At 42.3% G+C, this 15,171-nt stretch overlaps 2 non-coding genes across 2 annotated transcripts; one reads left to right on the forward strand and one right to left on the reverse strand.

Annotated features, from left to right (window-relative positions):
* Positions 1-5,692: 5,692 nt before the first annotated feature.
* LOC123618825 (U6 spliceosomal RNA) lies at positions 5,693-5,800 on the forward strand. The gene has a single exon (XR_006727309.1). It is a non-coding gene; the product is annotated as a U6 spliceosomal RNA (small nuclear RNA).
* A 6,113-nt stretch (positions 5,801-11,913) lies between these two features.
* TRNAA-AGC (transfer RNA alanine (anticodon AGC)) lies at positions 11,914-11,986 on the reverse strand. The gene has a single exon. It is a non-coding gene; the product is annotated as a tRNA-Ala (tRNA).
* Positions 11,987-15,171: the final 3,185 nt, after the last annotated feature.

Below are 15,171 nucleotides of genomic sequence, written 5' to 3' on the forward strand. Positions count from 1 at the left end.
CCTAGATCGCCGTTTACCTGTGCCTGAAAGCAAGCAGTACATATCTAGTAACCAAGATACCGCGTGTTCGATTCGCAGCACACTACTGCTGTGGGAGTGAGCTTCACACAGGTGGGACGACAAACCATTCCTGAAATGCCTAAGTTTACAACCCTACCAGCCGTTCTCCAGATGGGGCCCTCCACGCTGACTAAGCGTCAGATTGTATTGCGACACCACACCGACCTCCCCATGAGTGTCGGGCCCCCAGTAGGGCCCCTTTCTAGAAAAGCCTGGACTGGGCACAGCCCCCAGGAAGTTAAGAGGACTAGCAAGGACCACCATCCTACCAGACAGGAGCTCCTTTCTCAATCGGTAACACTCAAAACATGGCGGCACTCCCCTTTGGAGAACAGAAAGTGCCCCCACAGTTTGAGTGCCACAGGCTGAGACGTTCCACGAGGACCCCACGCCATCACCCACGGGAGGACTTCCCGACAGGGAGGCACAGGATGACGAACCCACCTTAATCTTAAAACCCGGAAGATGCAGTTAAAGAGATCAGACATCAAGCTGGTTTTCATCCGGTCTGCAACACAGGAGTTCTCAGATCATAGCTAATGAGACTTTCAGCGACTTTAAGTTTAGCACATGCAGAGTTCAATTATACTTCTGGACTGTGGGGTGTCCTCACACTAAACAGGTAAAAACACCAAACTTTCAGGATCTGACTTGAGAGGGGAGAATATAGTTTAAGTGGTAGAGCACATGCTTCGTATGCATGAGGTCCTGGGCTCAATGCCTAGTACCTCCTCTAGGCCCCCACACGAAATAATTATGATTGTAAGATCCGACTTGAAATGGTCCACAATAGACGTAGGAAGACCAAGGCTTCCCTGCTTTAGATATCCAAGGAAAAGAAAAACCCCCACCTCCACCCATAAAGCTCCCTTATCCAAGAACCCAAGCGGGAGAGCAGAGCAGACCACGTGGCAGATAGGGGCAAATTCATGGAAACACACAAGAGGAAAAAGTTCAGGGTGCAAAGCATCCCAGTGGCATACCAGAACCCAGTAGAGAAGGTTAGTCATCAAAGGGCAAAAGCTAAAAGGAAATAAAAAGTACAGCCAATACTTACAAGGCGTAAGGGGAATCAGTCAGGGACATTGCTCGTCTCTGCAGGTAAAGGCCTCCGGCAACTGCTGGGCCCTATTATATAAGCCAAAGACCTATTCATTCCAGAATCCACTCCCCTCCACTGGTCTCCGCCCAGACCCACCCTGCCCCCTTCCGGATCAGACCCACCCTCAAAATTTTTTTTTTTAAACTATCCAACTCCTTCGTTATTTATACCATCAGAACAAAGTAATTGTAAACAAACTGGGGAAAATGCAGAGAAGTACCCAGAAGATAGTAATTCCCCCTCCTGGGGGCTCAGTTATTCATTCAACAACCATTTACATGTAATATCTATTTGCGGTATTTACTGAGCAAATAAGACACAGCAGGCACTTTGCGAGTTTCTGGGGGTGAGTGGGGTGAATAGGCCTTGGGTGTTAGACTCTAGAATGGTGGTTTTCAACTGAGGGTGGTTTTTTTTTTTTTCCTTCCCAGGGGTTATTTGGCGATGTTTGGAGACTTTGGTGTGGTCACAGCTGGGGTGGGGGAGTGGAATACTGTTCAGTGCACACAGCCCCTCACAGTGAAGAACTGTCCTGGCCCGAAATGTGAATCACACCAAAGCTGAGAAGCTACGATCGAGAAGCAGGGTGATGATGGGCGGGAAAAAACCCCACAAATACATATAATTGCTGTTCACATTATTTGATCTCAACCTCTGCATATTTATGTAAATATTTATGTCGGAAACACTTCTGTGCTCTTTAAATCCAATAGTCTATTAAAAAGTATTTAAAATATGTTTCAACCACCATGAATATTAGAATAATATTTCTCAAACAGTTGTCAATCGCTTTTAAAAATGTGCACAGTTTTATTTAATGTATACATATTTTTGAGTTCTGCGGGCTTATTTAAAAGTCTCCCTATGACAAATCTTGGACAAAGAGTAACTGAAGCCCATAGGACGCGCTAAAGCGGGAGGGTGTAGCTCAGGGGAAGAGTGTGTACTTAGCACGCACGAGGTCCTGGGTTCAGTCCCCAGTACTTCCACTAAAAAGTAAATAAATAAATAAACCTAATTACCTCCTCCTCCCATTAAAAAAACATAGAACATGCTAAGGACGGTTGGATGAATTTCATTAAATATAAAGCAGTTGGAAAATAAATGTGTTTAATGTATTTTTCACGTTTTCTTTTGTTGTTCTTTAAGTTAATGTGTTTTAATGGTGGAATGGCAATGCAGAGTGTGCTTTTACCGTAATTTCATTAACCCCCTACTGTCAGACATTTTGAATTTTTACAAATTTAAGATAATTTATGAACAGCGCCACAAGGAAGCTTTTTGAGAACAGCTTTGCTAAGCATGAAGATATTTATTTCTGACATCTTCTGCGAATGCATGTTAAGCCTCCCAATATTCTCTGCGTTTGGAAGAACTGAGATGAAGTGATTTGCCCAAGAAAACAGGGCCAGAGGAAGTGGAATGGAACCCTGGTTTAGAAGTCCAGGCTCCACATTCTTACTTTGATCCTGGTCAAGGTTGCTGGCGGGTAGTGCTTATGACCTGGCACCTGCTGAGCTCATCCAGACTCAGATCTAACCTGTCCACTCCTCTCGCATCACCCCTGGACCCCCTAATATGCTAATATGTCCCCAGGCCCAGCAAGGTTCTTCCCATTACTTTCCTGTGTTTGCTATTTTCTCAGCCACAGACAGCTTTCTTTCCCTGCCTTTTTCGCCCATGCAGCACATTGGATGCTGGACTGACCCCTACATATCTTTCCTCTAACACTAAGTCATCTCCCCTGAACCTCCAGATTAAGTCCTCTAAAGCATTCTCCACTCACTCACCACCTTTTTTAAAAAAATAGAAGTACTGGGGATTAAACCCAGGACCTTGTGCACGTTAAGCATGGACTCTACCACTGAGCTATACCTTCCCCCTCTCTCTGTCCCCTTTGGATGGCACATTTCACGTGCTTAGCATTTTTGTTGGTCTAATAACTTGCTTCCCAGTTCAATTATTTGTCACAATTTTTTTTCTTTTGGGTTTAGCTCCCTGGGGAGACAATGGCTTGTCTTATTCACATATGTTCCCCACCCCCAAACCAGCACACAGTAAAGACACGACGAGGGGGAGGGAAACTATTAATGCAACTGAATTTAAGGAACATTAAACAAAGACTTACATTCAAAGATGATTTTAAGTAATTTTAATGTAAAAGATCGTTTTTGATATGTTTCCAATGATGCCTGACATCTGTGGTGAGACAGTCGAAGATGTCCTGCCCTCATCCTTTTGTTCCTCTAAGCTGACATATTTGCTTGGTCTAGCCTTTGTTACTTCGGTAATTTAACATGCTAGTTAAAATCTCAAGATAATGTCTTTATTAGCTGGGTATTTTTTTTCCAATTTTTTCACAGCATTCTGATGTGTGATTGATTTATTAACGACTAATTCACATTGTCTCTAATATCTTTCTTCTTTAAGAAGCTGCTTTTTTTCCCCCCTTTATTTGGATACAGAAATTCCAAGACTTAAGATCTGATAGCTTGCGGGGCTGGGTGGGGGTTGGGACTAGAAGAAAGGGGTTTGCTTAATCAGAAAGTCTTCCTGCAGCATTGAAAGGCCCTCATTTGCAAATCAGCAGACCTTGTTGTCATTACAATCACCCTGGACTCTCCACCCTCCCCACCCAGTTCTTAGCATTATCTGGCTGGTCTTCTCCATACCAATAAGAATAGGTTTTTTTTTTTCTTTTTCTCTTCTTTTTTTTTTTTTTTTTTTTAATCCTCCACAGTTTTTGAAATCCCTTTAAGTACTGAATTCTACCTTCAACCTTTAACTACAGCCTGGGGCAGGGTGGGGGGATGGGTGATAATTATTTTCATTAAAAGGATTCTTACCTTTTAATCTGAATGTACTGCTTTGTGATGAGGTTACGGAGGAAAAGTGGGGGAAGGAAAGACAGTCTCCAGAATAGGTGGAACCTTCTCAAGGGCACCCGGGTGTCCCAGGTGCCTAGTTTGCTTACCTGTGTGCCCGACACCTCCAAGATTTAATACTGTGATGTAAGCAACATGGATAGACCTAGAGATGGTCCTACTGAGTGAAATAAGTCAGGCAGAGAAAGACAAATATCGTATGATATCACTTACAGGAGGAATCAAAAAAAAAAATACAAACTCCATTTACAACCAAAATCAGACTCATACACAAAGGAGACAAACTCTGCTTATCAAAGGGGAAAGGCTGGGGAGGGATAAATTAGGGGTTGGGGATTAACAGACACATATTACTATATATAAAACATAAAAAGGACCTACTGTATAGCACATTGAACTATATTCAATATCTTGCAATAACCTATAATGAAAAAGAATATGAAAAGGAATATGTGTATGTATATGTATGACTGAAGCATTATGCTGTACACCGGAAACTGACACAACATTGGAAGCTGACTATACTTCAATTGAAAAAAAAAAGTGTAGCCTGAAAATTGAAAGTTATTTGGGGCAAAATGCCTGGGAGAGAGCACTTCAGACAGCTTTGAGGGACTTCTCTGAAGATGCAGGGGGAAGGTCAGTATTATATATGATTTTAGTGAAGGGAGGGGGTATGTGCAGTCAAGCACACATTTAGACAGAGCCTGGCTGCTAGTCACGAGGAGCAGATGTCACCTTTAATGATTTTAGTGCCTTTCTAGGTATGAGGAGATGCAAGAATTTGGGCTCATAAAATCTTCTCCTGAAAATATCTAACTTTCCGAAGGCCCGTTCTGCCAGTTTTCCCAGAGCACAGAGCGCCACATTCCTGACCTCCACCCTGAACACCTTTCAGGGAATGTTGAAGGTCTGACTGCAGTCGTTCCTGATTTAATTTTTGCAGAGGCAGACGGCAAGTGCAAATTTTTAGTTGGCATATAGTAGTGTGTCTCTCTCCCTCACCTCTTTCCCCTTTGGTAACCATAAATTTGTTTTCTATGTCTGTGAGTCTGTTTCAGTTTTGTAAATAAGCTCATTTGTATCATTTTTTTTTTTATTCACATATAAGTGACATCATACGATCAGCCCCGCTTTCTCTCCATCTGTTTCTCATGCTTGACGACAAAAATGTAGCTTTTCTTCTGAATAGGGATGACATCATTCATCAGGGAATTTATCTCCCTCTTCTAAAAAAAAAAATGGCAGGTTAGAGAGTTTTCCCGTATTTGCAGTGTTTCAGGCGCCTTTCATGCAAAATAGTCAATATGCCAGAGCAGCATAATTTGGGGTGGCATTTCCCAAACTCCATCAGGGTCAAGACTGTCTCAGTAGGGGGCAGACTTGACTGCACCTGCAATTGCAATGAGAAATGGGAATTTGCCACCAAGCGTAGATCACTTCACAGGGGTCAGTGGATGGAAAACCACTGTAACGTGGGAGGGTTCTTACTCAATGAGTCCAACAGGATTCAGGTTAAGGCAGGTCAAGGACTCAGACATTAAGTGGAGGCACGGGAACTTGATGGTCAGATGTCAGAGGTGATCAGATATGAAGGGTGGGGGAAATAATTTAGCAGGATTCTTTGCTAAGACCGGGCTGGGCAGTGCTCAATTCAGCAGCACATATACTAAAAATTGGAACGATACAGAGACAATTAGCGTGGCCCCTGCACAAGGATGACATGCAAATTGATGAAGAAGAAGAAAAAAAAAAGTCTGGGTCCAGGACCAAAGTGAAGGTCATTATTCTCAAAATTACAAATGCAACCTGTAGGACAAACGGGAAGACTGAAGTGGGGTGGGTCAGAGCTGGGGAAATTGATGCAAAAGCAAAAGGCAACGGGGGCGGGTGGCGGGGGGGTGGGGGGAATCTGAAAGGGAAACGGGGACTTGGAGGCAAGAACTCCTCCCTCCACAGGAATTGGGGGAAACAGGCAGACCCCCACTCAGTGCAAAGAATGAGATTTGGTGAGCTGTTTTAGAGAGTGTTTTGAATATCAATAAACACAAAGAGTAGGCATACATCTGTTAATAATGGCGGAGTTAATTCTGTTTACTCGGAAAGCCTTAGAAGTGGGGCTGGGGAGAGGGACAGGCTCCCATTCTTTGGGTTTCTAAGAAATTACCAAGCCAGAACATTTTTAAAAAATAAACTTTTAACTTTAATTTTTACATAAACTTGTAATTTAAAACTTTTAACTTAAAAAAATTGAAGTATAGTCAGTTTACAATGTTGTGTCAATTTCTGGTGTACAGCGTAATGTTTCAGTCATACACATATATATATTCCTTTTCATATTCTCTTTCATTATAGGTTACTACAAGGTATTGAAGATAGTTCCCTGTGCTGTACAGTGGGACCTTGTTGTTCATCTATTTTATATATAGCAGTTAATACCTGCAAATCTCAAATTCCCAATTTATCCCTTCCCATCCTCCTTCCCCACTGGTAACCATAAGTTTGTTTTCTATGTTTATGAGTCTGCTTCTATTTTGTAAACAATAGAACTTTTAACCTTAAAACTTTTAATTTTAAAATAAACCTTTACTTTAAAAAAATTAACTGTTAATTTTGAAATGAACTTTATTTTTTAAAAAACTTTTATTTACAGAAAAACTGGAAAGATATTACAGAGTGTTCTCATTATACTTCCCCCTTTTCCCTTATTAGTACATTTGTATGACACAGTTAATAAACTAATGTCTTTATTAGCTGCAACCCATAGTTTATTCAGATTTCCTTAGTTTTTTTTTTTAATCTATTCCAGTTTCCTCTCCAGGACACCACATTACATGTAGTTGTCATGTTTTCTCAGGCTCTGTTCAGCCGTGATGGTTTCTCAGACTTCCCTTATATATGTTTTAAGTTTCTCTATTTTTCAAACATTTTTCAAAAAGTGAATTCTTTTTTTGTGTAGTAAGTTAGGTTTGTTTATTTATTTAATGGAGGATCTGGGGATTGAACCCAGGACCCCATGCTAAGCACAAACTCTACCACTCAGCTATGCCTTATTGTGGATACCCTGGACAGCTTTGAGACATTCTGGTCAGGTATTTCATAGCATGTGCCTCAGCTGGGATGGGTCTCTTGTTTTTCTCGTGGTAAGATTGGGTCATGGGTTTTGGGGAGGAAGTCCACACACGTAAATGCCGTTCTCATCACATTTCAAGGGGACATACTGATGTAGTGATGAAGTCTCTCTCCTTGACCAGACTTTAGTCTGGCTCCCCTGAGTCCTGCAGGGGAGCAAAACTGACCACCCCAAAATGTGTCTCTTTGGCATGTGGATTATTTGGAGCAGAACATAACAGAGGCCCCAAAGACTCCACAAGAACATTGGACCTTACCCCTAACTTCCTAAAGAATTTAGGTAGAAGGTCTGTTCCTGGAATAGAGCTACCACCAGGGATGTGTGCAAAGAATACGGGCTACACGTGGTGGGGGGAACCTGGGAAAGCTGGCAGGGCCTGGAGATCAGAGCCCTGCCTCTGCAGGGCCCAGCAAACATTTGTTCACCAAACTTATCCTTTTCCATCTCCAAGTCAATTGCTCTCCTCCCCTTTGACATCCCAAACCCCTAGCCCCGGCATCCTCTTTTGTCTTGAACTGAAGATGGCTTTTACAATGACAGTTTTTGGCCCTTTCGGCAAGTTCCTCCACCTTCCTGGGTCTCCCCCATGTATACACACTACTCAACCTTTATTTGATTTTCTCCTGTTAACCTGCCTGATGTCAAATTTCATTCTTGGACTGGCCAGGACCTAGAAAGGTAGAGGAACATTTCTTTCTCCTGCACAATACTTAACCAAGACTCTCTCTTGGACCAGACTTCAGTCAGGTTCCCCTGAGGCCTCTTAGCTGGGCCTTGACCTTGGCCCTTGACCTGCCTGTGGTCCATCCAGTCCAGCCTTAACAAAGACTATGGCTACAAAGTAGACCCCCACCCTTGACATCTGATAACTCCTGATGGCTGATCAAGTTCCTCTTGCTACTGCCTTGATGTCTAAGTCCTTGGCCTGCCTTTAGTAAGAATCCTGTTAAGCCACTGAGTAAAAACTCCCCACCCAAGACATCTCCTCTAGTAATTTTCCACACACCAACCCCTCCGTTTACTGTTGGCTATGACTCCCTTGCTTCTTTATGTATTTGGAGTTAAGCTCAATCTCACCCCCTATGGTAATGGTCACAACTCCTACTCATGTGCCCTGAATAAAGTCTTCCTTTAAACATTTAAAAAATTATTATTCTTATTTTTTTTATTGAAGTGTAGTCGATTTACAATGTTAGTTTCAGGTGTACAGCAGAGCAATTCAGTTATACATCGACATACATACATATATATATATTTTTTTTCAATTTCTTTTCCATTATAGCTCATTACAAGAAATTGAGGGGGTGGGTGCAGCTGAAGTGGTAAAGCACATACCTGGCATGCATGAAGTTCTGGGTTCAACTCCCACTACCTCTTCTAAAAACGAACAAATAAATAAATAAACCTAATTACCTCCCCCCTCCACCAAAAAAAAAAAAAAAAAGGATGGAAAAATTATTAAAAAAAAAAAAAGAAATTGAATAAAGTCTTCTTTACCAATTTTTCCCCTTTTTTTCTTTTACTTATTTTTTAATTAAATGTTTTATTGTATTTTTTTTTTTTTCCCTTTTTTAAAGTTATTTTCATTCTCTTCCTTTACCGATTTTAACAAGTGCCCGGTGGCTAATTTTTTTCTTTAACACTTGTTTCATAGCCTGCACTGTCAAACTCTCAGAGCCACACATGTTCTAGGATTCCATGCTCAGATGTGTTTTACTGATGGGATACTTCTTTAAAAAAAAGTTGATGAGTCCATGCCAAAGTGGTGATGCAATGAAGACGCAGGGAAGGGAAAAGATGGGCCGTGAAGGACCTGTCTGGTCAGCACTGGGAAACCAGCATGTCAATAATCTGGGCCCCATCATCCAACCTCCGGACTCATGTTTACCACCTACTGTGTGCTGCCCAATACACTGGGCACTAGCCACGGGTAGCTCTTTAAACTTAAATTAATTGTTGAGTATTCAGCTCTCTAGTCTAGACCTGCCAGGCAAAATACAGGATGCCCCGGTAAATCTGAAGTTAAGATGAACAATGACTTTTTGTCTAATTTTTCAGTATAAGTATGTCCCAAAGGGTACATGTTTAACCTACCATATAGCACAAGGAACAATATTCAATTTCTTGTAATGAGCTGTAATGGAAAAGAATTTGAAATATATATATATATGTGTGTGTGTGTGTATATGTGGAGATATATATATCTGAATTGATTTTCTGTACTCCTGAAAGTAACATTATAAATCAACTGTACTTCAATAAAAAATAAGAATTAAAAAAAAGAGTGCATATTTATCTGACATCCACATTTAACAGGCTATCCTGTATTTTTTTGTCCTAAATCTGGCAATTGCCCCTCAGCAGCTAGAGTCCCATTTCAAGGGCTCATAATAGATGCTAGTGGCCCTTGGCTGCCGTATCGGACAGTACAGATACACAGGATCTGCGTCCTGCACAGACAGTGTTATTGGACAGCACTGATCTGTAAAATTCCTTCTATGGAAAGAGTCAGGTCTGGGAGATCAGGAAGGACGTCACAGAGGGAATGGAAATTGTAGTGAGGGCTGGAAATGTGATTAGATTCCAAGGCATTGCAGCTCCTGGAAAAGAGACTTCAGGTGCCTGGGGCACCTCAAAGAGTAGGTTCTGGGGTGGGGAAGGTATAGCTCAATGACAGAGTGCCTGCTTGGCGTGCACAAGGTCCTGGGCTCAATCCCTAGTGCCTCTGTTAAGGGGGAAAAACAAACAAACAAACAAAAAGAATAGGTTCTGATGAGCTTGATGTAAAAAAATACATATATATTTTTTTAATGGAGGTACTAGGGATTGAACCCAGGACCCTGTGTATGCAAAGCATGCACTCTTCCACTGAGCTATATCCTCCCCTGCAAAACATTTTTAATTTAATTTTTTAATTAAAATGTTATTTTAATTAATTAATCACTGCTGAGGGGAGTTATCTAGGTTTTATTTGTTTATTTAATGGAGATCCTGGGGGGATTGAACCCAGGACCTGGTGCATGGCAGGCATGTGCTCTACCACTGAGCTATGTTCGCCCCTCTACAAAGGTATTTTTAACATATACATATACAGCAGTAATAGGTCACTTAATAACAGGGAATTCCTCGTCGGATTACTGTAGACTCCTTAAAAGGGTTGGGGTGGGCCATAATCTCATTTTCTCTACCTGTTTAGGATTTGCTAGGCAGGACTATTTTTTTAGTTTCCCAAATCCACTTTTGCTAAATATTCCTAAAAGATTCTTGAGAAGAATTTATTTGTTGATTAGGTATTAGCTGAACTCTATTTTCCAGGTCTATTAGGATTCATTGGTAAGAAAGGGAGGTGTAACTCCTTAGTAATTGGGGGTCAAGGGTTCAGAACCTGAGAAGTCCAGGAGGTACTGGAGTGGGGTGGAGGGGTTCAGTGCAGGGGTAACTCCTAGTGATGTGGGATCCTCGGAAGGCATTCTAAAGAAAGCATTGGGAGGAAAAACCGTTTCCTCTTCCAAATGGTTCCAGTAGTTGGAGGCTTGAAAATTGACTGACAAAGGACAGATTATCAGGTGAAAAGAGGTTTATTTACATGTGCATGCGGGACCACCCGGTAATGAGAACCTGGAGGAACAGCCTGGAGGTTTTTTTAATCAATTTAACTAAAGGACGGCGTGTGAGGGCGTCAGTGGGAGGGCACGGGAAGTTCTGCTGGGCTTTTTGATGCTAAGGGAGTGAGCTGTCTGCTTTGGCAACTGAGTTGGCAGGAAACTGCCATCGGAGGGGGTGAAGGGCAGCTGTTTTTTGTGGGAGGCAGATGAGGGAAGCTTATCGAAGATTTCTTCCTGCATCTTCTGTAGCTCAAATGTTTTCAATTTGGGATAAAGATAGCTTGAGTGGGGGGAGGGAAATAGATCAGTGGTAGAGCACATGCTTAGCCCTAGGCTCTGCGTTCAACCCCCCGTACCTCCATTAAAAAAAAAAAAAAGATAATTTGGGGGTAATTCTATCACAAGACAGGCAAGCATAGTAGAGTAAGGGGGGTATCTAAGAAGAGGTGATAAGAACTCACATTTACAGGATAAAGAACTTAATCTGAAATACTCTGGAATGCCTTTCCAAGGAAATCTTTTTCTTTTAATTATTATTGTAATGGAGATACTGGGGATTGAACTCCAGACCTCATGCATGCCCACATTCTGCCTTTTGGAAAGTCACAGGGCTGCATCTCAGTGTCCTGCAGGGTCTGAGGAGGAAGGAAAAACAAACTTGTGTGCTTTCTTCATTTTCCAAATTTTTGATTGATTTAATTTTTTTTTGGTTGAAGTGTAGTTGACTCACAATGTTAGTTTCAGGTGTCCAGCAAAGGGATTCAGTTATACTTACACACACATATGTTTTCTTTTCAGACTCTTTTCCGTTATATGTTATTACAAGAAATTGAATATAGTTTCCTGTATAGACTGTATGCAAATTCCTTTTAGGAACACTCTGGTTTTTTGTCTTTCTCTGCAGGCCATTCTGCATCCTACAGACCTCAGTCTGGGGAAAGAGTTTCATGAAAGGCAGTTAGCACAGTCATCTGGTCACCAAAGGGCCCGGGCACGGGGCTGTTTTAAGGTCATTCCGGTTTTATTTATTTTTTTTTTAAATTTTTCTTGGGGAGTAGGTAATTAGATTTATTTATTTATTTATTTATTTATTTATTTATTTATTTATTTATTTATTTATTTATTTATTGGAGGTACTGGGAATTGAACCCAGGACCTCATGCATGCTAGGCATGTACTCTACCACTGAGCTATACCCTCCCCCAAGGTTACTGCATTATAATAACAAAATGCTAATACTTGCATGGTTTGATTGACCCCAGTTTATAAAAGGAGAAAATGAAAATAGTTATTAAAGATGTGACGCCAAGCGGTGGGCAAAGTCAGAATTGCAAGCACGGAATTATAGATGAGTTGGGTTTTGAACCCAGGACTCCGGCACTAGCGGGTTCTTATCTACCACGTCATAGAGCCTTTGCAAGCCTGATTTCATTCATCGTCCATTTAAGGGACAGCATCTCCCTGGGATGGCTTTGCTCGGCACGGCCCCTGGTGGTCGGGGTGGAAAAGCGCGTCTCTGGTTAATGCCATTTATTGTGTTTATGAGGTGCGCGCAGCGCTTTAGAGAAGTCAACTTGAATTTAGGTCAAATTTGGTTTACTAATCTGCATCCATAATATTTTATTTAATTTATTATTGTATTATTTAACTATGTTATCTGGGGGGAGGTAATTAGGTTTATTTCTGGAGGAGGTACTAGGGATTGAACCCAGGACCTTTTGAATGCTGAGCATGCGCTCTACCCCATGCGCGCTAGCCTCACCCCGCCCCGCACCCCATAATAGATTTTATATGCACTCCCATTGCTGGTAGACCACTCCATCTCCCCTGCTATTCTAAGTCTGTTTAAACATAGAGTCTGTGATTCCGCTGAAACATCACCCCTGTAAACTTGTCCCTTGGCCCCATTGCCTCCTGTTGGGTGGCTATGTCTCACCTGGGATGACGAATTAGTGTCCTATACGCTCGCCCTACATCCGCTCTGGCTTCTCCGGGAAACGTCCTGGAGCTAGACCGGAATGTTCTTTTCAAAACGCAGGTAATTACCCTGACATAAGCACAGCTAAAAAGACCTTAATGGTCTCCAGTGTCCTTGTAAAGACCAATTCTTCCCAGCGCTTGCAGGGAGACCTGAATAACCTTGCCTTTGTTAGCTCTTCATCGTAATGACTCTCTCTGCCTCCTCATTACACTTCAGCCACGCTGCCTGTCCTTCTTTTCAGAGGAGAGCCGTCAGCTTACGAGTCTCTCTGCCTGGAATGCTTTTTGCTAGCTACTCACCAGCCTGTGTATCCTTTTAAACTTAAATGTCATCTCCTCAGAAAAAAAATGTTTCTGTTGAGACCAAATTCCCCTCTTTTTTGCACAATAGACCACAATTTAAAAAATCATACTCAGAAACTTCTTTTATAGCTATGTTTTTTTAAAAATAGGAAATTAAAAAAAAAAGAATAAAGAAAAAAAGGGAACTCAAATGTTACAAAGTGAACTAGAACATACTGGCTATGCTGAGTTTGGACCAGTCCCTGATTTTGCTATCAATTGTCTGGAAATAAAGACAATATAGGATTATTGTACCAAGAAGGTGCAACCAGCAAAATGCAGTCTGTGGGACACTTTCCTGGGTCACAAGGCTCAGGTTCTACAACATAGATTATAACAAAGGGAATATAATATTAGAGAGAAGGGTCTGGGTGATGGAGAAGCAACAGAAAAAATAAATGGGAAGATTATGTCCATATGACTTCTTTTTCTTTTTTTAAAGTGGTTTTTTTTTTTTTTTTGGTCTTTTCTTGGGGAGGAGGTAATTAGGTTTGTTTATTAATATTAATAACAGCAACAACAACAATTTAACAGAGGTACTGGGGATGGAACCCATGACCTCCTACATGCTAAGCATGCACTCCACCCACTGAGATATACCCTCCTCTCTCCGTATGACTTCTTTACTGTGGTGTCCATCAGTCTCTATTTTACTTAATGCTGTGTTTCTGTGTCCTCCTGGGGTCCTGAGTTCCTTGAGGACACGTTATTCTCGAGTTCACCATCCAAACAGCAGGACGCTGTTTGGCGTGGGGTACTGCCGCAAAACTTTTCTCAATCCGTTCTCTGAAAAATGCATGATGAATTTTCCTGTGTGAGATGAAGCACCATCCGGCCACATCAGCAAAGGCAGGGAGACAGTTCTGCCAGACAAGGGCCCTCACCGGCCCCTGGGCAGTGGAAATAGGCAGCCAGATAAAATCCAGGATGTCCGGTTACACTTGGATTTCAAGTAAACAACGTATCATCTGTTAGTCGAGGCAGTATTGTCACATATTATAGTGATTGCCACACTGCAGTAGCAAATCGCTTTTTCCTATGAGTGTGTCCCAAGTATGCAATATATATGGGACATAATTGTACTAAAACATTATCCACTGCTTATCTGAATTTCAGTTTTTACCAGATGTCCTGTGATTTATTTGCTCAATCTGGCACCCTTTGGTGGAGAGCGCCCCTTGGGAATTCAGTGAGGCGTCTCTCCAGATGGTTTGTGCTTGTGGCAGGAACTAAGGATGTGGAAATCTCAGCTAAGAGATTAGACTCTCATTATGTTTCATCACCTTTCAGAACCCCTGCCAGATCCTTGAATTTTCCACGAGATGTAAACTCTGGGCAGGAAGGATGGCTGGGCTGGAGGAACTGGCTGGTTCTGGCTGGGTGTCTGTCCAAAACCTGCTTCCTGCTGGCTTCCAAACCCCTGTATCAATCTCCATCACCACCATCCCCCCACACCCTGCCCCCTTTTTCCTTAACTTCCTCCAACATGCATGGTGCATGCCCTGTTTCATGAACGGAGGACTCAGCTCCAGTGCTGAGGGCTGAGAGACCGACCAGACCAGGATAGCTGCTCCCACACCCACCCCAGTTCACTCTGTGCCCGTTGATTTTTCTCTCATCACCAGCCAAATAGTGAACGCCGAGCTGCATGCTAATGAGCCACACGGGAACAGGGAGAGGGCAGCCTTTCACATAGTGCTCGACTTTTCTCCGTCCTCAAGCTTGAGTATGTGACCTAATCGCAGATGAATCCCCCTCCTCCAGGAGTACATTTCCAGAAGCTCCCACTTAGAGAATCTATTTTTCAGCTTGCTGGATGTGCTGTCATCTGCACTCCTCCACTGAGCCGCCCACCTCGGAAGCCACGAAGCAGGTGGAAGGCATTGTGAGGGCTCAGTGCCTATTGTCCTGGAGGGGCCATTGCTGTCACCGTCGGCGTTCCTGTGGAGAGCCACTTTCATTTATCATTCACGTCCATCTCCTGTGGTCTTAGAATCTAGAATGCATCTGTTATCCACGAAAACCACTAAAACTCCGTGTCCCATGTTCTCGGTGAGCCTTGGG

The sequence above is a fragment of the Camelus bactrianus genome, chromosome 9 (assembly GCF_048773025.1).
Source record: "Camelus bactrianus isolate YW-2024 breed Bactrian camel chromosome 9, ASM4877302v1, whole genome shotgun sequence".
In the NCBI taxonomy this organism is placed as follows: domain Eukaryota; kingdom Metazoa; phylum Chordata; class Mammalia; order Artiodactyla; family Camelidae; genus Camelus; species Camelus bactrianus.